Source organism: Ambystoma mexicanum, chromosome 2q (assembly GCF_040938575.1).
Source record: "Ambystoma mexicanum isolate Mex_15411 chromosome 2q, UKY_AmexF1_1, whole genome shotgun sequence".
Classification (NCBI taxonomy): Eukaryota; Metazoa; Chordata; class Amphibia; order Caudata; family Ambystomatidae; genus Ambystoma; species Ambystoma mexicanum.
The window spans coordinates 566,270,999-566,295,296 of NC_090924.1; positions in this window are offsets into that span (position 1 = coordinate 566,270,999).

A 24,298-nucleotide genomic window follows, 5' to 3' on the forward strand; every position below is an offset into this window, starting at 1 on the left:
CATGATGTTGACATAAGCACCCATGTGTCACACCTCTCGCATGTCACAGTCCAGACACAAGTATGCAAACATGTCACATTGTTACATGCTGGTGTGCATCACGCATTGCAACACAGACACCATTGAAGTAGCACACGCTTGAATGGACTCACATGCCTCAATGTCAGGGACATGCACACAGACATCTGAACAGGAGGCATGTCAGACATAAGGCCAAGGTGCACACTCTAGCCACACCTCAACATGCACATGCACTATGGTCGACAAGAACACATGAACACTTACCAGTCGACTCCAGACGGAGCACCAGCTCCAAGACCTGGTCGTACAGCGCAGGGTAGAAGTGATCCAGGATCCAGGTCTTGTCATTGGTCAACATGCCCCGGCACCCCACTCGATCGTCACCAGCCTTGAGGAGGTGCCAGGACTTGTTAAAGGTCCTGGACTTGAAGTCTCCCAGCGCTTGTGGACAAGATGGTAGTCGTGGGGTGCCACCCCCTCCGTGTTGACACCCAGGATGTCCGGCCAGATCTTCCTCCGTCATTCATTGCTGACTTGCGATGGTCCATGGAAGAGGGCATCATGATGCCCCAGGACTTGCTCCTCCAGGATGCCAACTTCCCTGACTGAGAAGATGGCAGCCCTCTGCTTTGCTGCCTGGGGTTTTCCACTTGCCTCAGATGGAGATGGGTCAGACATGGAAACCCACGAGGCAGGTGTGGATGGGCAGGGTGGTCCTGGGCTGTGGAGCGATAGTATGGCACGTTAGGAGTCTTCTGGATCACTGGATCAGCAGAGGGGGTCACAACGACAGGACCACTGGCATTGGCTTCAGAGCAGGCACTAAAATGCAGGGCACATGGGCAGCAGGCCCACAGAGTGGGCTGGCAGCAGCAGATGGCTCGTAGGAGGCAGCTTGGGCACTCAGAGGCAGGCAAATTGGCTGGTGGGCAGGAGCATGGGTCTCCTGTGTTACTCGCGTGGCCAGCCGGAAACAGAGTGACTCTGCACATGCGGAAACAGCGCGTTAGCATGGAATCAAAGGAAAGGCCCTGAGCGCGTAAGTTACATGACACACGCTGTATGTTGGGCATTGCCGTTCAGTATCGGGATAAAGGTGAGCATAGGAAAACAGTGCAATGTATGTGCGTCTTGTGGGGACGGACGCGCTGACTTTTTTGGGGTCATACGTGATCTGTTCACTACTGTGACAGTGCATGCTTCTTTTTTTGGAGGGGAGTTGCCTATGCATTTGTATTTTTTTTTCTTTTTCTATGAGGCAAACGGTTAGTCGTGCATGCCATTTTCATACTGTGTTTGCCCCTGTGTGTCGTGTACCCCATTTTCAAGGTCATAGTACCCTATGTGTTCGTCGCATACACATTTTTTGTGTTGCTGGGTGCCACAGCGTACTGCATGAGGTTTTTACTTCACACGTGGGCTACCGAGGGTCGACTACATGTTAATTTTTGTTTTTAGGGTGCCTGTGCATTACACGACCCGTTATCTTTTCACCAGTGGTTACATAGAGCCTTGCTGGAACACAGTGGTACTTATTACATCACGTACCCTGCCCCCTCAATCCAATTGCCCAGGACAATTGATAGCTGCACCGCCAATTGCGCTAATCCATCAGTGCCATGACTGGGAGGGCAACAAGTGGCAAGGGAGGCAAAGGTGGACGAGGTGGGTGATGTGGGCAAGTTGTCCGAGGTGTGCAGCCCGTGCAGGGAGAGCTATGCCTGCCACCCAACAGGGTAAGGTAGCTGCTGCTGATGCTGACATCCCCAGCACCCGTTGTCCCGGGCCAGCAGTGTCATCTGCTGTGCAGGGCTGCCAGTGTATGGCGGCTGCAGGGGCAGCTGAGGCTACCACCACCCAGGCTCAGGGTCAGCCAGCCCGGACTGTAGTGGTCCTGGCCCATGCCCACAGTGACTCAGGGGCAGATGTCTTTGTCCGTAAGGACAAGAGACGTGTGGTGCAAGCTACTGTCCCCAGCACCCTGGTACGGATACCTGCAAGCTAGCCTACTGTCGTCCCATCAGTGGCTGATGCCATGAGCCTGTCCACCAGTACTCCAGCCCCTACAGACTCACATGGTCCAGGCCACTCTGGGTCTGCATGACCTTGCAAGAAGCAAAAGCGTGCAGTAGCGGGAGAGGCTCCAACCCAAGGAACGGCAGAAGAGCACTACATGTCGAGGAAGAAGAGCTTCTGTAATGAGGAACTCGACATTCTCGTGGACTACGTGTTGGAACATGAACATGACATGCTCGTGCAGGCATGCTGTCACAGATCGTATTAATGCCATGGGACATGAGAGACGTACAGCTCGGGAGGTGGTCAAGTGTTGGAATGGCCTCCAAAGCAGAGCCAAGGATATGCTGGGTGCCGCATAAGCCTCTACTCTGGTGACAGGAGGTGGGACACAACCAGAGGATGAGGAACTCACTCCACATGAGGAGATTGTCAGTGATCGCATTGATGTGGAGCAGGTCCAAGGTGTGGGATACCTGCCAATTTATAAGCAATCGTCTGATCAGTGGTGAAGCATGTGTGTCCGGGACATGTGTATGTAGCTTGGATGATGTGTAAGGATTGTTTTGCAGCGATTTCCACATTTTCATGACTGACATGGGTTGACCATGTCATGGTGGACTGGTATGTGTTTGTTGACATACAGACTGCATACAGACAATGTGCCGCACACTGGGTCAATCCTCATCATCACTCCTGCTCACTTATTCCATCTCACTCTCTCTCCAGTCTCTCTTGGCCCTCTTCCAGCTGCAACCTGTGATGGCATATTGCCTGTGATGATCTTCCTATGCTCACTCGCATCCTCTCCTGTCAGAAGTCACCCCGACAGCTGTACCTCCCCAGAGGTATCCTACCTTTCAGCTCATTCCCCGAGCAGCTCACTGTCTCCAGGGGACTGGTCATTCATATGCTCGCCTACTGTGACAAACTATACAAATATTTCAGTGCTTTTACTCTCTTCTCTCTGAAACTCATCCAAGACTGCACTGTGTGAATGGTCCTTTTGTTTTGGGGCCAGGTATCTCCCTAGGACTGTGATGATGGCACTGGCTGTCACGGGATGACACCCTGTAAGGAGTTGCGCAGGACACCCAGGAAGGGTTTCGGGTGGTTGTGCAGAAGTAAGGTGGACAGAATAGTACACACACAGCTGAAAGTAATGAGAACAAAGAGTAGTCAAGTGTAGCAAGGAATAATGTACAACAGAATGGATTCCCTCTAGGGGTGTATGCAGATATAGGAAAAGAGTATTCCACGAACCTTAGGAAAAACTCTAGCCTTCTGCACGGTTTGCTATAACAGAGGCCCACACTGTTTGCTCATGGCTTGGAACAACAGCTATGGGTGTCTGTAACGTAGAAACGAGACAAGGGAAGGGGCAGAGGTTGCCTGAAGGAAACCAACAGACAAGCTCTGTACAAAAGGGTCTACAAACAGTACAAGAGAAGACACTTACAGACAAATCCAGGAAAAGGAAGTTGATAGCAAACTAGCAGAAGGAAATGAAGGGAAAGTCGTGTAACAGGATTGGATAGCAGAGGACAGTAAGGAACAAGGTTGAGAGCTCAGAGGAGCAGGAAAGCAGTGAGCAAGCCCACAGGTGCAGGGTTGTAAGGTAGAGAGCCCAGAGGGAAAGGGCTTAGGGCAGCGAAGTAAAGCAGGCTGCACGGTAAGGAACCCAGAAGGGCCAGGCAGCAAGGAGTGAGCCCTGAGGGGTAGGGCCGCTGACTGTAGAAGGTTGCAGAGGACTGTAGAGGGCTGCAAGGCTGAGAACCATGCGGAAAAATGTAGGTAGTAAGCAGCGGAGCGTGATCAGCAAGGTGATCAGCTGCAAGGTAGGAAGCTCAGAGGACAAGGGCTGTAGGCAGCCGGAGTGAGGCAGGCTGGAGAGCAGGGAGCCCAGAGGACAAGGGCTGTAGGCAGCCGGAGTGAGGCAGGCTGCAGAGCAGGGAGCCCAGAGGACAAGGGCTGTAGGCAGCCGGAGTGAGGCAGGCTGCAGAGCAGGGAGCCCAGAGGACAAGGGCTGTAGGCAGCCGGAGTGAGGCAGGCTGCAGAACAGGGAGCCCAGAAGACAAGGGCTGTAGGCAGCCGGAGTGAGGCAGGCTGCAGAGCAGGAGCCTGGAAGACCAGGGTGGAAGGTAGCAGCTGAGCGTGATCGGCTGCAAGGCAGAAACCCGGAAGGGCAAAGACGGAGGCTGGAAGGCAGCAGAGCGTGATCGGCTGCAATGTAGAGAGCCCGGCAGGGCAAGGGCGGAGGCTGGAAGGCAGCAGAGCATGATCAGCTGCAATGTAGAGAGCCCAGCAGGGCACTGGATCCAAAGCCGGAGTAAGGAGGAACCGCATACAAGATCCGTAGCTCAAAGCAACAAGGTGCCGGAAAGACTCCTAATGCAAGAGACTGAGCTCCTGCAGGCAGCAGCTTTTATACCGACCAGCCCAGCACAGAGGCAGGTTAATTGGTCGCACCTGGCTAAGCACACCTGTAGACAATCGGCCACCTCCCACTCTGTTCCTGAGCTGATGGAAGCAGAGGAGATCCCTAGGGCTTCTGGGGATTGTAGTTCCGAAGATGGCGCTTAGGAATGGCCAGGAAAAAATGGTTATAGCCAAGTGCCTTGTGGTAAGTGCAGTTTGTTGGGAAAGCACCAAAGTCTCGCAAATGGGAATTAAGGTCCATGTTGATTGTAAATGTATGCGCCCATGGCTCAGGCATGACAGTATGCCTCTCTCCAGGCCCCTCTGCAGGCTCCCTGAAAGTTGACCAACAAGAAGAATGTCTGTCACACCGTGAAAGAGTCTTATTCCAAAAAGGCACATCATGAGGCACCAGATACTGTTTAAGGTTGTTAGGTGGGAGTCTTGAAGGATGGAGATAGTATTAATGTTCTGAACCTTTGAGGTACAATTCAGAAAAGACAAAGTCTTTGGAGCACAAATCCCAACAGTGTGTTCAGAGGAACTGCGAAAGACTGCTGCAGGCTCCATGGCAAATCTTGCTTTGAAAGGCAACAGTAAGGTGTTGGAAGGTGGAGCCAGAGGTACAGCAGAGTTGGTTGCTCTAGGAAGGTTTTCCAAGGCATCAGAAGCAGCAATGGCTAAGTCGAGATTAGCCGCAGAAATTTGAGGAGTCACAGTGGAGGGTTCTTCATGATTTGTAGGAAGTTCAGAAACCACAGCAGCAGGGAGAACATGAATGGCTGTAGATAGTTCCGATGCTGTAGCAACTGAGAGTGTGGGTGCCATAGAAGAACCAGTGGGCAAAGACGCACCTAAGACTGATAGAGTTGAGTCTGGTAGTTTTAGTGCTGCAGAGGCACCAGCAGGAACAACCAGAGCTGTAGTCCTAAAAGAAAAGTTGTTAACGGACTCAGCAACAGGTTCTGTCCTTGCAGGCAGAGAGGAAGGGGGTGCTTCTGCTGCAGAAAGAATGATGTGAGATGCTGCAACAGTAGCAGAATTTGAAGTGTTAACAGGAGGAGCATCAGAGATTGGGTTAGCAGATACAGTAACATGCAGTATGACAGATGTGGGATCAGGATAGGGTAGGCGTTCTGAAGGCTGAACTTCAAAGTCTGGTGTGCTCAGATTGCTAAGTGGGTCAGGGGTATAAGAACCCTTAGAAGTAGTGTACATTTCTGATTTGATCACTTCAGAAGAGGCTGTAAGTGTGAGTAAAGGACAGTAGTCAGAGGTAAGAGTGGAACAATCCTTTGACTCAGAAGGATCTCTAATCAGAAGATTACACTTGTCTTGTGGTGTAATGGCAGTGTGAGTGATTTGGCCCACTGAAGGAGTTAATTTTTTGCTCTCTGAACAACAACCTGAGTTACTGTGGTTTGAAGCTAAAGCAGCTGTGTCAGACTTTAGAAGGGATGCATATGCTAAATTTAGGTCTTCCATCTGCTTGTTAAAAGTCTGTATCCTTTTCTGCGTGTCAATTCCAGGCCTTATCATGTCAATCTTTAGAGACAGAATATCGGGTGTAGGACATAGTGTCAGAAGGTCTGGAATATTGTGTCCCTTCATTAAATATTACTATGTAAATAAGCAAAGTCATCATAGAGATCTTCGGTCTGTCTTCTAAGGCGTAGGAGTTGTTCTTGAAGCAGGTATGTACCATTAGCCTGATCTAAAGCTTCAGAATCTGGTGTAGCAGAAAATTCGGTTGTAGCAATAGAAGACTGACCTTAAGGTTATTATGGTTGGTAGATACTGGGGAAGTATTAAGACAAACAATGGTCAGTATTGGTCTTTTGTACCCAGGACCAGGTGGACTAACCTCAGGATACTTAATGCCTTGTACTGTCAAATGAGGGTTTCCAGCAGTCTGGGGAGCTTGCCAAGCTGATCTTGAGCATAACACACTAGTAACAGCGTACTCTGATTTAGAGTTTCCCGCAATGAGTGCTATATCCTTGGCTGCAGCAGTGTTAGAAGAATTGTCAGAAGACACAGGAGTGTTATTCCCTGTTTGGGCTAACAAGATCTGTAAGAATTCATTATCTTGCTGTAGCTCTTCAACAGATAAGGACTGTGGATCATAGTTGCAAATGTCATAATAATTATACATGGAAAAAGGGTCAGCTAGCCAGTGAGTGTAGTACCGTGCTTGTAAATCTTTGTTAACTAAGGCGAGACTGTCTTTTAGACTAATGTTTTTGTTTGATGTCTTTAGGGAAACAATAGATTTTAGTATAGGTTTCTTAACCTGAAAGGAAAGCATCTGTGGTCTGTGTGTGCCTTTCCTGCCAATGGAACAAGACATTTTTTGCTCTTGCATTCTGTCACGGGATGACACCCTGTAAGGAGAGGCACAGGACACCCAGGAATGGTTTCGGGTGGTTGTGCAGAAGTAAGGTGGACAGAATAGTACACACACAGCTGAAAGTAATGAGAACGACGAGTAGTCAAGTGTAGCAAGGAATAATGTACATCAGAATGGATTCCCTCTAGGGGTGTATGCAGATATAGGAAAAGAGTATTCCACGAACCTTAGGAAAAAACTCTAGCCTTCTGCACAGTTTGCTATAACAGAGGCCCACGCTGTTTGCTCATGGCTTGGAACAACAGCTATGGGTGTCTGTAACATAGAAACGAGACAAGGGAAGGGGCAGAGGTTGCCTGATGGAAACCAACAGACAAGCTCTGTACAAAAGGGTCTACAAACAGTAAAAGAGAAGACACTTACAGACAAATCCAGGAAAAGGAAGGTGATAGCAAACTCGCAGAAGGAAATGAAGGGAAAGTCGTGTAACAGGATTGGATAGCAGAGGACAGTAAGGAACAAGGTTGAGAGCTCAGAGGAGCAGGAAAGCAATGAGCAAGCCCACAGGATCAGGGCTGTAAGGTAGAGAACCCAGAGGGAAAGGGCTTAGGGCAGCGAAGTAAAGCAGGCTGCACGGCAAGGAACCCAGAAGGGCCGAGCAGCAAGGAGTGAGCCCTGAGGGGCAGGGCCGCTGACCGTAGAAGGTTTCAGAGGACTGTAGAGGGCTGCTAGGCTGAGAACCCAGCGGAAAAAGGTAGGTAGTAAGCAGCGGAGCATGATCAGCTACAAGGTAGGAAGCCCAGAGGACAAGGGCTGTAGGCAGCCAGAGTGAGGCAGGCTGGAGAGCAGGGAGCCCAGAGGACAAGGGCTGTAGGGAGCCGGAGTGAGGCAGGCTACAGAGCAGGGAGCCCATAGGACAAGGGCTGTAGGCAGCCGGAGTGAGGCAGGCTGCAGAACAGGGAGCCCAGAGGACAAGGGCTGTAGGCAGCCGGAGTGAGGCAGCCTGCAGAGCAGGGAGCCCAGAGGACAAGGGCTGTAGGCAGCCGGAGTGAGGCAGGCTACAGAGCAGGAGCCTGGAAGACCAGGGCGGAAGGTAGCAGCTGAGCGTGATCGGCTGCAAGGCAGAAACCCGGAAGGGCAAAGGCGGAGGCTGGAAGGCAGCAGAGCGTGATCGGCTGCAATGTAGAGAGCCCGGCAGGGCAAGGGCGGAGGCTGGAAGGCAGCAGAGCGTGATCAGCTGCAATGTAGAGAGCCCGGCAGGGCACTGGATCCAAAGCCGGAGTATGGAGGAATCTGTAGACAATCGGCCACCTCCCTCTCTGTTCCTGAGCTGATGGAAGCAGAGGAGATCCCTAGGGCTTCTGGGGATTGTAGTTCCGAAGATGGTGAATAGGAATGGCCAGGAAAAGATGGTTATAGCCAAGTGCATTGTGGTAAGTGTAGTTTGTTGGGAAAGCACCAAAGTCTCGCAAATGGGAAATAAGGTCCATATTGATCGTAAATGTATGCGCCCATGGCGCAGGCATGACACTGGCTCCCAGACACACAACCCGCTCTTGGGGGGTACTTGCTAGATCCATACAACCCATGATGACACTTGACACCTGATTCATGCACTTGCCCTTACACTGCCATCAGCCTGCAACTTTGCATTTCCGGATTATGTTGTTTTATTGTACGTTGAGCACATTCCCATGTACTGCAATGGCCTCTCACAGTTCCAAACCCAGGTCTCACCTTCCACATGCCTATCCCCTTATGTGCTGTCAATATGACCTGGACTCATGGAATCAGTGTGCCTGCCTTCACTCTGTCCCAACATCCTAGCATCATAGCACTGTGTTTTTGGTAATTGGTATTTCCATGTCATGTCACAAGCATTGTACATGGATCAGGGACAGTAGGCATCAACGTCCATGTCATGCTGTTTGATGGTTTAGGCATGGCCATGCTAGTGACATCTGTGTGTGTGCATCAGTGATGCTGGTGACTCAACTATGCCAGTCTGGTGCATGTGTGTGAAGCAGGTGCTATGCACCATGCACTACATGTGGTGTTGTGCACTTTGAGACACATCCATATATACTTTCATGATACCCATGCCTTCCAATGACACTGCATACGTGCCAGAGTTTGTGACCTCACTTAATGGCAGGTTGATGTTGTGTAGAAAAGTGGACAGGGCCTCGGGTGGCTTGCTTACTGCAGCCAATAGTGTGGTGACTGGTTGCATGTACTGCAATACTATGTGTAGAGAAGTGGACAGGGCCTCAGACAGTTGCCTTATGTGTGTGGGTTGTGGCCAGTGTACATATTGTTTGGTGCATGGTTGTATTATGGTGTGGTGATTGTATCATCTAGTAGACTATGCACCCATGAGTCTTTCCAGTGGCTGCTAGTAGTGTAATAGTATGTGCACAGAAGAGGATAGGGTGTGTGGCAGGTGGCTTGTTGGAGTGTCCTGCGTTTCTTGGGTGTCTCATAGTCTGTGCAGTGGATGAGAGTAATGTTATAGTATGCGAAGTGAAGTGGACAAGGGTTTAGGTGGATGAGTTATGTTTTTGGGTTGTGGCCACTGGGCAAATCCTTGGGTACTTCACTATATTATACTGTATTGGTTATGGGCAGTTATTAGAGTCTTGGGTGTGCCACCAAGAGGCTGTCTACTGGCTGGAAGTACTTTAACAGTATGTGAACTGAAGTGTACTGGATCTCAGACGGCTGTGTCATGTGTGTGCGTTGTGGTCAATGGGTAGATGTTTGCATGCATGACTGTATTACGCTGTGGTGGTTGTGTCCAGGCCCTAGACTATTAGATACATGGCCGGAAGCCGTATGCCGTAGGCTATACACCCAAGAGTCTAGGGTCTGCCCACAACCACCGCAGCATAATACAGCTATGCACTCAATATTGTAATACTGGTATATGGTTTGCACAAATATGTGTACACAATGAAATTTGAAGATTACAAAGAAGTATGACACCAATCATTGTATACATACTCTTTGTATTGTTGAGGCCCTATGCAGTTTATTGCATGGTATGTGGAAATGCAGCAGAAATTGTTGTTTCATTCTCTGTGATGAAAGAAAGCATAACATGTTATGATAGGTACATCAAAATGTGTTATTGGATTGTATTGCAGACATTTCTGTACCCTCATAATTAGTACTTCACAAGTACTATGTTTCAAACAAGTGTACTGTGCAATGTTCTCAGTTCCTGAGTTTATTCCCATAATTATTGGGTCTGTCGGGGTGGGGAAAACAATCCATACAGGATAAAAAAAAGATTTCTACGTGTATATGTTGTTATGTGGAACAGTCTGTTTTAGTGACGGGTGCACTATTTGTAGCAATGTTTAAGGTGCACTGTTGTAGTAAGAGGAATTGAAATGGTGTATGCTTTTTATTTTGGAAGTGGTGGTACTATGGTTGGAAGTTGTTCAGGGTATGTTTGTAGCACTGTGATTGCTGAAGGTTGATTGTGTCAGTTTGACCTTCACAGGGTAGAAAGTGGTTTTCCTTTGGCAGTTACATATGTGATGGTGGGTATTGTGCTGTAGCTTTTTCTACTTTTGTTGATCATTGGGTACATTTTGCTTTTAAGAATATTAAGTAGGTATTTGCAAGATGTGCTGGTAATCTATGCTTCAGAGTAATGGAAGTATTGCGCCCTGATGCCTCCGGGCCTGTTGGTTTGCGCGTTATAAATAAAAATACAAATCCTTGCATTCAAACCATCCACATTTCTTTTTAAAGTATGCAATATAGTGACCTGCACTGGTTGTGGCGCCATGTGGTCGATTTTGCCTACTTTTGTGAAGGTGTTCTTGCTAAGTCATACTTGCCCATGTGTGAAGCTCGTAAGCTTAGAGTTGATTTTGGTACCATCTGCATTGCATCGTAAAAGCATTACTATTACATATTGGCTATCTGATTGTATCTGTATGGTGGTGTGATTATTGGAATTGCAAGTAGTACATAATATGCCATGGTTTGCATTTTGTATGAGCTGCTGAAATGGAATAGATTCACAGTTAGGTATAGATACATACACAACACGCTCGTTAGGGACTTGATCTTGCATCACATGGCTGCATGTATGTTTCCATATGTATGAAATTTGGAAGAATTGATTTGTAGGTATGTTTTTGTTTTCCAGTACTTGTAGTAAGTACATTAGAAATTATTGAAGATGTTATTGTGTGCTTATAGTGAATCTCACCATTCCTGCACAATAGTCCAATTCCTGCCTTATTCCAGAAACACTGTGTTGTCAGGATTGTTTGTTGCAATCTTGCGAAGGACTAATATTTGCAGACACAATTGATCTGCACCGTTTAAGTAAATGTTTTTAACAATTGGTGACAATTGGAATAGAACATTGATTGCTACATTTGCATAGCAATTTACACCAGTTGTATTGAAAAATGTGAATGGACCAGGCAGTTCTGTGTCTGACTCATTTGATGGAAGTGCAGGTAGTTTCTTTGAAGAGGTAGTTGTCTTTGTGTGGTTGGGTATGCATTTGTCTTTTCAGTCCATCCTTCCTTGGTTGTGGTAATTGATGAAGTACCAGCTATTTTCCATTCCCTTGGTGGTACTGTTGTGAGATCACGTATTAGTTGAGTTTGCATTAGTTTTCTCTTAAAAAGTTTGCCTTTTTGAGGAACAGGGTACATTTTGAGATGGGTTGTGTAGAGTGCACATAGTGTATTGTACTCTACAATGCAAGGAATGTCAGCAGTGACTTTACTTGCATCAAAATTGACTAGAAATAGTCCTTCACGTGTACGTTGGTGTGACAGTGCTACATAACTCCTGCCTTCTTTAAAAACTGTGCTGCCAATATCAATCAATGCTTGATCTAGGGTTAGAACTTGCGATTTATGAATGGTGACTGAGTATGCTAGAGAAAGAGAAAACTGTTCCCTGCATAGATACATGCCTTTAAAAAGAAGGAATTGGGATGTTCAGTGTCCTATCCTTTTAACTTCTGAAAGTTTGTCAAAGTGAATATTGACAAACTGAATGCTGTTGTCACGTGGGTATGTCTGGGAGCCAACAACTGTACCAAGTGCTCCATTAACAAAACCTTGCTCCACGTCAAGGTTATGCTTTAGCATAACTCTATAGTTTAAACACAATGTTAACATTTGTTTCCAAAACAGATGTGTTCTCTAGGGTTTTTAGTCGTGCTGTGGCTTGTTGACACATAGGTACTGTTGTACCGTGCACATATAGTTTGTCTGTGGAGTAAATTTGCACTAGTGGTTGCATTTCTTTTTTCAGCAGTGTTTCATTGAATTGTGTACAGCTTGCTAAAGTTGTCATTAAGGTCTGCAGACCTTCCTCTTTTCTTGTGCCTTCACTTCCCTTCTCCCCTGCTGATCTGTTCTCTCTTGGAACCGTGCACCTGGCCTCCCTCTGTCTTTTGGGCCCAGGTACCTGCTCATCCTGCCACCCTCCCCCACTGCCTCTGGGCCACCCCTTGCACTGGGGTCTGTATCTGTACCCATACAGCCCCCCTTTTTCTTCCTGCACTTATCAGACCTACCCTGTCTGTTGCCTTAAACCTAGCACTTGCAAATTGCTGTCTGCATTAGCACTGTTTGTTGCCTTTATTATTAATTTATTGTTATTTATCTGTTTCTCCTCTGCTTCGCACTTTCCACCTCTCCCCCCTTCCATGCACTTTTCCCCTCCCCGCTCTCCCATGCACTTGCGCGTTTTCAATGTCACTGGGCCCAGTAAAATCGCTGTTTTGTTCTCCCCTGTTCTCCTCCCTTGCCTTGTCGTACTCTGAAACACTTGTGTACGAGCGCGATAGAAATAAAATATCAATCAATCAAATTAAAGACATACAGTTTACATTTTTGTGTGCTAATTGTTCCATGATATCAGCAAATGTGTTATGGATACATCTGCTATTTAAGATAGACTGTGCTTCCTTAGAAAGTACACCAATCTGAATGTTTTTCAAAATGTTGGCATAGTTGAGGTCTGCAGACTGACTCATGTTTTCTGTTAGTACTCTGTATTGGAAATGTGCCAGAGATTTAGATTTCCTATGCTGCCAAGAGTTTTACGGCACAGTTTGTGTCCTAAGGTTTTAAAAATAGGTTCACCTTTCACTGGTGTTAATTGAAGAAGATCTCCCAAAACAATAATGTGTTTACCTGCAAAGAGTTCTTCATAATCTGTTTTAAGGACTTCTTGCAATCTGAGGTGAATCAAAGCCAACATTAGGTTGGAGACCATGCTCACCTCATCTATTAGGAACATTTTCATTTGTTTCAAAAGTCTGCATAACTCCATACTAGCGTCTGCTAAAAGCTTTTAGTAGTCTAATTTGTTTTGGTGTTCTACTGGAACTAGCAATCAATGTAAAGTGACACCACCTATGTTGTAGGCAGCTAAACCTGTGGGAGCAGTTACAACAGCTGAAACCTTATTGTTTGTCAATTGTTGGAGGAATTTGCTGATGATTTTTATTAAGAATGTTTTGCCTGAACCAGCTTGACCGCGTACATACAGGAGTACAGGTTTATTGATTTGACAGGTACACGTTTTAGTTTTGTGCTGCACACCATGTTCAATTTCTTTAGTTACTTCTATGAAAATGCTACGCTGCTCATTGTTTAGTTGTGATTGCAGTAGAGCAAAGTTTTCTGCAGATTCCTCACACTGACACATGGTGTGTTCTACTTCATTCATGGCTAATTCTGCCTCATTTGCTATGAGTGGCTGACCAAGGGTTAGCCAGAAAATGTTTTAACATACAAGGTGGTACCGATTAAAAGGTCTGTGGCTTCGTAGCAGCCACATTCTGTCTGGGAGAGCATTTTTATGCAAAAGCTTTACAATCTATGTGAAAGTGTTTTGTCAGATGAAATGTCTTCCCAGAGGTATTTGAGCTCTGTTTTATCTGCTTTGGTTAAGTAGGCTGTGACATATCGTGCAACTGCAATGGAATTGTCTGCAATGTACTGCACTTCCATGTTTGTATTCCATAGGAGGGCAATAATTGCATTGTAATCATTGATGTAATTTGATGCTTCGGATCTTTTTATATAGTATGTGTTCTTAGATGAATTGCTTTTCGCACTCTGTCTAACAGAAAACGTGAAGCTGTTTACTTGCCCTGTAGCTGAAACAAGTCTAGGGAAACCAAAGTGGTATTTTGTGTAGTATTTGCCTTTGTTTTTATATTTGCATCGACAATACTTGCCACATTTGTGTCTTTGAAACTACAAAATGTGCGCATGTAGGTCACTGTATGTTGTTTTCGAAGAGATTTCGCAAGTGACATATTTGGGAACAAACTGCAAAACAGTGGCATCACTGTCCTGACCAAATTTAAGAGCATCTTTAATCCACAAAAGCATGTGGATGTGTGGTGCTCCTCTGGCTTGATATTGTTTTCTCCAAAAGAAGTGTTCCACTGCTCCGAGGGGAGGAATTGTTTTATTACAAATACAGTGCAGCATGGCCAGCATGGCAATAAAGCAATGATGGCAGTACCTCAATACATTTATAGGATCAAGAGAGCAGAGTTCTCCTGGTGTTTTAATGTATATTCCTGCTTTATTTTGGTTTGCTATGCGTAGGAAATTGTGCAAGTCGCCCCATGCATACTCTGCACAACTTAAAGTGACAAACTATGTGGGTGGGCCAAGGTTGCGTAGCATGCACCGTACATCTGCGTGACATCAGAATCAATATTTTCACACCATTCATGTTTGCCAAGAAATGTGTAATACTTGACTGTAAAACTTCAATTTTTCTCTATCACCTTTTGAAGTAGCTGCGTAGCAGTCATGTCTCGAAAATTGGAACCTGTGTTTAATGTGTGTGCAACTCCATGACATAGAAATGCTGGTTCACTTTCAAAGAGGAGGTGGAATAAGTATTCTGTATTTTGTCTGAATCTGTGGTCTTCAGAATACATTCGTAAAGAGCGGTATATTGATTCTGTTATTTGTATGCATCTTTCATTGTAGCTTCCACCTTTTCCAATAGAAAACAGTAGAGGAAAGGCTTGTGCTTCTACACTTTTTTCCCAAATGCTGATTGTAGAGCCTTTGGCTTGCCGCCTTTTATATGTTTCCAGTGCATTGTGTATGGTGTCTTTAGAGTGCAGCGGGTAAATTGTATACTAGTCTAAAATATTGGAGACTGTAGTAGGATCTAGAAGTTCAAATTGGCCAGTTGCTGAGGAATCCTGAATTATATTGGTAGTTTCTGTCAGATTTACGTCTATGTTTATTTCTTTGTAGTATTCATTGTTGTCTTTAAGATGTTTCAGAGCTTCTATAACTTTGTTTAAATCCACTAGTTGCTGCCAAATATTTTTGTCTTTTGTAGGTACACCATTCACTAGGATAATCAAAGATTGATCTATTGGCCATTGCAATCCTAGAGAGTCTACATTTTCTTTGAGATCTAATGGTACATAGACTACTTTGCCACAAATGCCTTTCAGTAATTCAGAGGGAGGCAACTTTGCTGTTTTCGGTTGAAGGCATATTATCGCTTGAAATGGGTGTACTGTTTGCATTATAATGCATTAATACAAATTAAACTGTTGGGGTGGTTTTGGCTATTTGACTATTAGTGATAGCCTGTGAAGGCATTTGGTTATTGTCGAGTTTTTCAGTGCAGTATGTGCCCAGTATTGAGGTCTTAGTAATTTCGTATTTGTTTTCTGCTATAAGATAGAGTGCTAATTGGTGCCATTGTGATGCCTCATTGCCTTTGATTTTTTATATTATATCTAGAGTTTTGGTACTCTTTGTATAAAATGTTCTATGGCAACACACACAAAGTTGGTTTGGTACTTCAGAAGACTTGCTTTTAATCTTTACTAATTCTTTTTCGAATGTGTGTAATAGTAGGTTGACATATGCAAGGTTGTTGCTACACTTTTCTAAAGTTACTGGATTTTGTAAGCGCTCTTCAGTTCCAAAATATTTGCTTTGGATGTGGTCTAATTCTTAGAGCAGTTGTTTGGCTGTACCCTGTAGGAAAATATCATTTAAATGGTCCAGTGCTAAAGCAGGACTTTTTGCATACTACAGTTTGTGAACGAGATTTTGTACAGTGGAATGCTGTGTTGCTAACATTTTCATATGGTGGAAGGTGTTTTTTCAAGAAGGTCCAGAAATGCAGACTAATGGATGTCCTTGTAGTCCTGTGTATTTGCACACTGGACAGGAGTCCATAGTTTGCAATAGTTTAATTTTTAATTTGTCTTTACCTTTCACATACTGATTGAGGAACTGCCTACTACTACTGAAAGATTGTTTTCACAAGTTACACATTGATGTGCACGGCCATTTGTGGACTGGACGTATTGGTTCAGTGGAATGGAGAGTTGTTTGTAAGTTTGCTAGGGATATTCTCACAGGCAGAGTTTCTTGTTCCATAATGGTATTGTCTACCTTTTGATACCCTCGCCCACTGCCCATGTATGGCAATTGGGTTTGTTTGCTCATGTTTGTATGATTCTTCATTGAAATATGGCTCTGTGCTGGTGGTGTGGCTCCACTCACCTGCACACATGTTTCCAAAGTTATCTATGTTGATATTACATCTGTTGCAAAGTACTTGTTGTTTAGTAATTAGTTTTGTTAGTGGTTTCATTCTGTTTAAAACTAATATTAATAATATCCTTTTGAGAAGGATTGACTGCCTTTGAGTGCTTCCAGGATGAGTGTCTTGCTACAGGTGTTAAGGGTGGAGCATGATTTCTCCCCTGTTTTTATAAGATTCTGAAGGATCCTATGGTGGAACATTTTTTGGAAAATTATTTTTTTTTATGTTTACTTGTGGCTACATTAACATTGGTAGGTGCAGTTTTAGCACTGGTGGTAATTGTAATCTTCTTATTACATTTCTTTTTAGTTTTACATTTTGAAAAAGGAGTCACAGTTTCTTTTCTGCTAGCTGCTTAAGTTTTGCTTTTTGAGTGTATTAGCTGTTTTGTTTGAACTTTTTGTACACATTTGGCTAGAGGTGGATGGCTATTTTGTATGCTTTTAGTTTGATCTGCTCTACTCCTCTGTTGCTTTCTACAGAGTTGCTTGTTGTAGCCATTGTTCAGTTTCTGTTGGAGAAAAAAGGAAAGTGTGGGTGTGGAGAATGAGCAATATATTTGTGTGCTGTGTGCATGGGTGTCTGAATATGAGGGTAGGCATACATATAGCAGTGTGTGATTGTGGAATGGGCTGTTAGTTCAGGTTGGGAAGGCTGTACTGGTATGTGTGTGTGTATTACTATACTGGTGTTCAGATGACAATATAAAGTGTGCACCTGCTGAGGTGCAATGAGTAAGAGTGAAGCAAATGCTAATGGTTTGATATAACTTTGTAGCCTACAATAGAACAACACTTCACTTTCTGATAAGAGGCAGAACACTACGATAGTATTGCACTTACTTTGTTGGAGGTGAAGAGTAGGTTTCTTCTGTGTTCTATTTTGCAGTTGAGACTCCTCTGGCTTTCGGGAGACTGGTCTTCACTCCAATTTCAAAAGAAGGAAGTTAGTACATATGTGTGTTAATGGCATAATAATTGCACTTGGTGACCTCATTATTTGAAATTCAAGGAGGATGTGTTAGCAGGAAGAGTTTGTGTGCATTTTAAATTGTACAGCATTGTATATGAATGGGGATTTGGGAGACACATCATTGTTGCTATGAGTGGCATTGCTGTACTTTTAAGTGTGTCCTATGATGTGCACTTTTAAACGTGTGTGAGTTGTTGTTGCAGTATTTGGATTAGTGAAAGTTGTAGTACAGTGAGAAAAAGGCTCAGAAAGATTTAGAGATTGGAAAGGAGAATGTGGTTTTCTTTTTTCATTTACAAATACTTCAGGGAGAGTGGTGATAAAATGGAAATATGAAGTTTTAAACAGTTATGCAAGTGGGCATTAAAAGAAACGTTTGTAAGCACACAGCATTGTAAGTAAGTGCCACTTGATGTTAGGAGATGGGACAAATGACAATATGATTATTTAGTAGTTTATGCAAGGTAAGCGGCAGGCACCCTGTTCATATGCATGCAATCTATGTTCTTGCGATCCTTTGCTAAGATACATGCAGTTTTCATTGTCTGTGTACATTATAGGCCTTTTATAGCAGGGAGTATTAGTGAGGGAAGTGGTTGTGAACATTAATGAAGGAAAGTCGTTTGCACATTGCAAAGGGTGATATTGGTAGAAGGAAACTTTCAAAGCACACAGCAGTTTAAGTGCCACTTGAGGTAGGAGATGGGATAAATCACAGTATTCTTATTGAGTGGTTATACAGGGTAAGTGGCCGGTAGCCTGTACACATGCATTTGTAAAAGAGTTGGAAATGTACTGTACAAAATATATGCATACCTGTAGTTTGTGTTGATGGATGCAGATGTGGATGAATCTGGAAGCACAGATCTCTGATCATTATACAGTACTGTGTGCTGGAGGTGCTTTGCAATCACAGGAGACTTGTACTCAGAGTGTTCAACAGTATATCTCAAGTGCTGGAATGTGATCACAGAGGTAGATGCAGAGTTCTTGGATCTGATCAGTGGAGGGTTCTGTGACTGCTTATCATTAGTCAGTGAGGGAGTTGTGTAGAGAGTGATGTGGAAAGGGAATCAGCCTGTCGCTGTGTTATGGGGTTTGCGGACACTGTGGTAGTCCATGGACAGGGTGTGCCACATCCAGGTCTTTTGAGGTGGCAGGCATGGAAATGGGACTCTGGAGGCCAGGGGATTGGTCAATAAGGTTTTCTGGGTCGGTGTGTAAGGAGAGACTGTGGTAGAAGGTCTGTTTTGCTGAGAGGAGTGCAGATAGCTATGGCTATGTCTGTGTCTTTCAGGAGGCATAGTGTCTGGATTTTGGGAGACTCTTGGATACATTGGTTGCAGGTGTATGCAAAGCTTTGTGGAGTGCTGCACATTTTGGATTCCATCATGTGGATGTGCATTGGTATGGAGTGCGTGGAATGAAGTGGCTACATTTGGTTCCTCTTTGTGCCACTTTGGTGACACACCGTCATCTAGAAAATATTATTATTGATTGTGGAGGGAATGTTTTAGGACATGTTACCGGAATCTCACTGGAGTTTGAGATGGAGGAGGCACTTGGGAAAGTCATGGACATGTTTCCAAACTCCTTAGTGATCGCATTGTACAGAGACAGACGTGGCTGCGCTCTACTTCATTTGGTCCGCAAATTGAGAAAACGAGACACAATGTCAACAAGGCGGTGTGCGGCTTTTAGCGACATGTTGGCATGTTGTCCTTCCACAATGAAAATATTACATTTTGTAGCACCAACATTTTTCGCAGAGATGGATTCTATTTTACTGATCAGCTTTTCTGCGAAATATCCAAAATGCATTGCAGCCCTTTTTGCAATTATAGCGAGCATTTTTCCAGTAGGTGTTGGCCACTTCAATGGCCACTTCAATCTTTCAAAAAACAAACACCAGAAAAAGGCTGTTTTCAGAGCCACCACTTTCTCCCAGAAAAGAGTGCAATGTTTTTGATAGCGCCACCCCCTACATTTTTGGGAAAGTCTGTGGACTACCGTACTCTCCGCTGACTTTTCGGAATGCCCAGGCCCCTGCACCATTTCATTGGCACTTCGATTTATAAACTGTAAAAAAGGTGGCTCTGAAAAAAACTTTTTTTTTAGTTTTTGTTGTTTTGTAATTTTTTGGTGTTTTTATACATGACACACAAGGAAAAGAAGGGAATTGAGTGTTGGGAAGGGCACCAAATACAGGGATAATAAAGGGCAGGTGGAGAGAGGAAGATCTTGGGTGGGCATCTGTTAGGCGGGAACCTGTGCAGTTCCCTCTGGGACCACTGCAAAAGATTTAGGACTACAGGCGTTTGGCGGTGAACCCACTTGGTAGCAGTCTGCACCACACAGATTCACTTGGTAGCGGTGGCTGAGCAGTCAGACTTCCCTCAAGAAAAGTTGAGCAGTATGTGGAGTATACAAAATAGGGCAATTCTTCACAGCAAGACAAGCAAACACGCAACGAGGCTTAGTGTAAAGATATTAAGGTATTTATTTATAACAAAACATCTATGAAAAACACTATGGCACTATCATGGCAAACAAATCAAACACAATTACTCTACGAAGAAGAAAACGATCAATCCCCCTAGCAATATTTGGACAACTCTAGGTTCTACCGGTACCACTTATTTTCAGACAGAGGTGTATACCTCAACCTAGATGACACTCTAATATTAGTTAGGACGGGAGAGAAAAATAAGCAAGTTATGAAATCAACACAGTTCAATCCTTCGCGGATAAAATGCAAGGCAGGAAGGCAAGAATCACAATAGATCATCAAGTTCAGAGGCCAGGCCCACTCGGAGAGAGGCAAGGCGCGATGTCCCAAAAAGTCTCTAGTGGAGATGCATTCAAGTCTTTGTAGCAAATTGTTATCGGCAGATTGAACCAGTTCAGAACAATAAATGAGAAAAGCTTGAAGGCGACCCAACGGAAAGGAACCGATTGAAAGGGAAGCCAACGGTACCTTGTTGTGGAGGGCAGCTCCGGCGGGGGCAGTTGTTCCTGGTGGTGGATGCACGTCGGGTCTTTGCCAAGAGTAGAGATGATCTCATCGTCGAAGAAAAGTGAAGTCCGGTGCACCACCAGGGAAGAGACCAGCCGCGGAGTGCTCCGTCACAAGGCACCACCTTTTGGTCATGGTACAGGGGTAGTGGCTATCCGGTTGCCGAGGTGCTCTGCACGGGCAATTCGACCACTGTGTCCTGAGGCGAATAAAAAGCAAAGGGGACTGGTTGTTCCCACCAGCCAGCGGAAGAGACTCTCCGGCAGGGAGATCTCCCCTGTCATCGGGAAGTGGTGAGTCGGTTCCGCAGGGCTCCACCGGAGGTGTCGTCGTGCAGGTCGGCTCAGCGTTACCCTTGTCGGATTCTTAGGTCCTGTGGTGACTTCTGAAGATCCAGTCCCAAAAGCCCTGCTTTTATGCAGAAAACCCCCATTCATTCAGCCTAGCTGTCAATCAACACATGCTAAGTGGTGAGCGGGAAGGCTCACCACTTGGGCCAATCACTCCAGAGTGCGACCGGAGTTGGCAAGGCAACTCGGTCCAGGGTGCCTAAACCCCCTCCCACACCCCTGTGGTAACCCAGACAGAATGGCACCACTTTGGAGTTGGAGGGTCTCTGTCCAGAGGCCTGCCAAAAGTGGAACAAAGGGCTCAACCTTTGGTTTAGGAGTCACAGAGACGAACACAGACGCCATTTTAAAAACCGAGTTCTGGCAGAAAATACCATCCAATAAACTTATTTAAGATAAGGAGACCGATGGTACGTTAGAGATTAACGAGAAAAAGGGTCAATCTCCAACAATGGGACGAATCCCATAAGGTTATGTTCGGGGTCGAACATAACAAGTAGTTTCCACTGCCACCAGCCAAAACTCGACAAGGGGTTACGGGACAGTGCCCCCTCGAGTAACAGATCTAGGAGTAATCGAATTACCCCTACTAGTACGTCCACAATAAGATGGTTTGTACTAGTTCTGTTAGTAAATTTAGGTCTAGTAAAGCCAATGGTGACTTTACATGCCCGGGGAGACAGTAGTCAGTCCCCGGGTATGGAGTCTATGGTGGGGGTCCGCTAGGATGCCCCAGTGTTAGGCACGTAGGGTGCGGTGTAACACACATAGAAAAACATATGAGACCCTATGGAGTAAAAGACCCCATAGCCCATCGAACACATTGACATTTCAAAGGAATTACACACATACATGTCCAAGAGTGGGAGAAAAGAGTCTCACTCTTGGCAGGATGGAAAAAAACAAACTCCAGAAATCCAGCAAAGCTGCTGGGGGACTCACTAGGTTAGGAAATTCAGCCTAAACAGAGAATTCTCCCTAACAGCATCACTTAGGTAGGGAGCAGTCTTTCTCATGCTACCGGACCAAAGCCTCTAAAGCACTTCAAAATTGCTCCCCCCTGCAGAGTACCTCATCGCAGTACATGCACAATACAGTGACCCTCAAAAGGTAAGGAACTTCCGCAGTGTGTATGGCCTGCAAGGCTGGTTCAGGGATCCGTTGCCCCACAGGAGTGCCTCTTGTGGTGACAGGAGCAGATACAGAGGATGCTGTAGAGGAACTCAACCTACTACTTTGTTTAAAGGGGACGATTGTCCAGACTGACGCTTTGTGTTTTGACCTCAGGTGTCGCTGCATGGAGGTGGCCCCGTAGATGCACATGTCAGGTTTGCCATGACTGAGCACTATTTTGTACTCAGTGCAGCACACATTGTCTGCACATGCCTTGGGTACCCCCCCAATGGTGGTAAACAGCCTACACACCCAAGACTCACACTCGCCGGCAGTAGTGGGGACTTCCAGTAACTCATTCCCATCTACTTCTTGATCCCTCTCTGCATCACCATGCCTGTTCCTTTCCTCTGGCCCTTGGAAAGGTAGTGGTGGTGGAGGGGGTGAGGGTGGTGCTGAGGCCGAGGCAGCAGCAGTAGGAGCAGCCATGGATGCCATCACCGAAGTTGTCTCAAACCAGGAAGTCAGCAATTTTCAGAACAGGAAATAGCAAACAGCGAGCTGTAGCAGTGATCAGTAGTCCTTAGTATCCAAAAACAGAATGAGGAGCAGCTCTTGGGTGTGGCCTTTTATAGGGGTGCTGGGGTACGCTCTGTGGACAGCCGCATGCTCCACAGATATTTCAGACCCCAAAGCAGGCTCAAAAAGCCCCAAAAAGTATCCAGATCACCAGGGGCCTAGTCCGGGACCTGTGCAAGGGGGATGTTTCATAGTAAAACACCTTGGATTGCTCAAAAAAGCACTTTTTTGGTATCCGAGGGCCCGGACCCTGTCCGCGGATAAGGGCCTACCCTCAGTGTGGGTGCAGTCTGTGGGATGTTTTTACCCATGCATCCGAGCCCTACCTCAAAAACTGTGCAGTACTGGCATTGAAAACATCATGATGGCCAGAGCTTCCCAGAAAATGCCCAGGGAAAGGCATGAAGAATAGGCTGCCACCCATTTTTGCCGATGTTATGGGCACAGAAGGGCACTGCCTAAAACCACCATTGGACTACCCACACAGTAGCCTGAAACCATTGGGAATGGCAATGCTGATTGCCAAAAGCAACCTAGAATTGTGGGGAATTCATTTTCTTAAATCCCAAAAATGGGTGCATTACCAGTACTCACCACTATCAGAAAGCCGGCGTTTCAAAACAACACCAGACTTTTTTGTGTAAAACTGAATAAATGAACCCAAAGCAGGCCAAAGAAAGACTTACTGAGAGGTGGATCCAATGTAAAGTTATATTCTGAAGTGACTTGAAGGTTTATAACAAGACTGGCTGAGCTGTGGATTTCAGCAGTTTAAGTAAATTTGGACTGAAAGACACTAAAAATCTAAATGTTTAAAAGAAATGAGTGACCTACTTCTGAGTGTCACATAGGTTGCAATTGTTTAAATGTCATAGTTTTAAACTTAGAATCAGAATTCTAGCTGCATATGTAAAAATGGTTAGTTTTATTTGAATGCAGAAAACTGGGTAACTAAAAGTGACATTAGCTGGGGCCTGGCTTAAGGAACTGAATTCTGCCCACCAGCTACCCCCGACAGGAGTTGAGACTTGCACAACTGCTGTGTTCCCAGGCCTAGCTGCCTTTTTGTTGTTCCCACCAAAAGGGATATGACACTTCTCTGATTGGATTATCAAGGGACTGCTAGAGACTAAACATAGGACCCAGGCAGAGGGTTTATTGAAGTGGCCATAAATGGCTTCCTCTTGAACAATGGGCCTTCCAGGGCCCAGGCAAATGTTTTATTATGGGAGTCGTAAATGTGGCTTCCTCCTGGAAGGAAAGGGGAGGAGCACTGCATGTGAGAGCAAGCTGGCTTGGCAGAAACTGGGAGGGGGATAAACTGGAGACAGAGGCTGAGCTTGAAGAAAGTGGAAAAACTGGTTTCTGTACCATGTGACCTGAAACCACACCCCTTTGGAGCCAGAATATGGTTTTAGAAAAAGATGAATAACTCATAGTACGGACTTGTCATAATTATTTAAATGATACCATAATTCTTGTGATTTTTCTGCCCACATTTTAAGAGGTTTTTAGAACCGGTGGCATGATCTGGGGGCAAACTAGCAGTTAAGAGGGTATTACTTAAAATGTATGCATGTTAAAAATCTGACACTTCATCAATTAATGTCCATACTCCTTGCGCACATGTGTGTAAATTTGGGTTAATGTCCGATATTGCAAAACCAGTTAAAAAGTGCAAATGTTGCCATTTCTCAATGCAAGCTCTCAGGAAGAGCAGATTTGGACAGGGTATACCTCCTGTGATATGTGATGGGTGCATGTAATTTTAAACAAATGTGTACCTGTGCAAATGTCTTTTGGGTCAAAATATAGATTGTGTGTAATTTGACAGGGGTGGGTTCTCTGTACCATAAACAGACC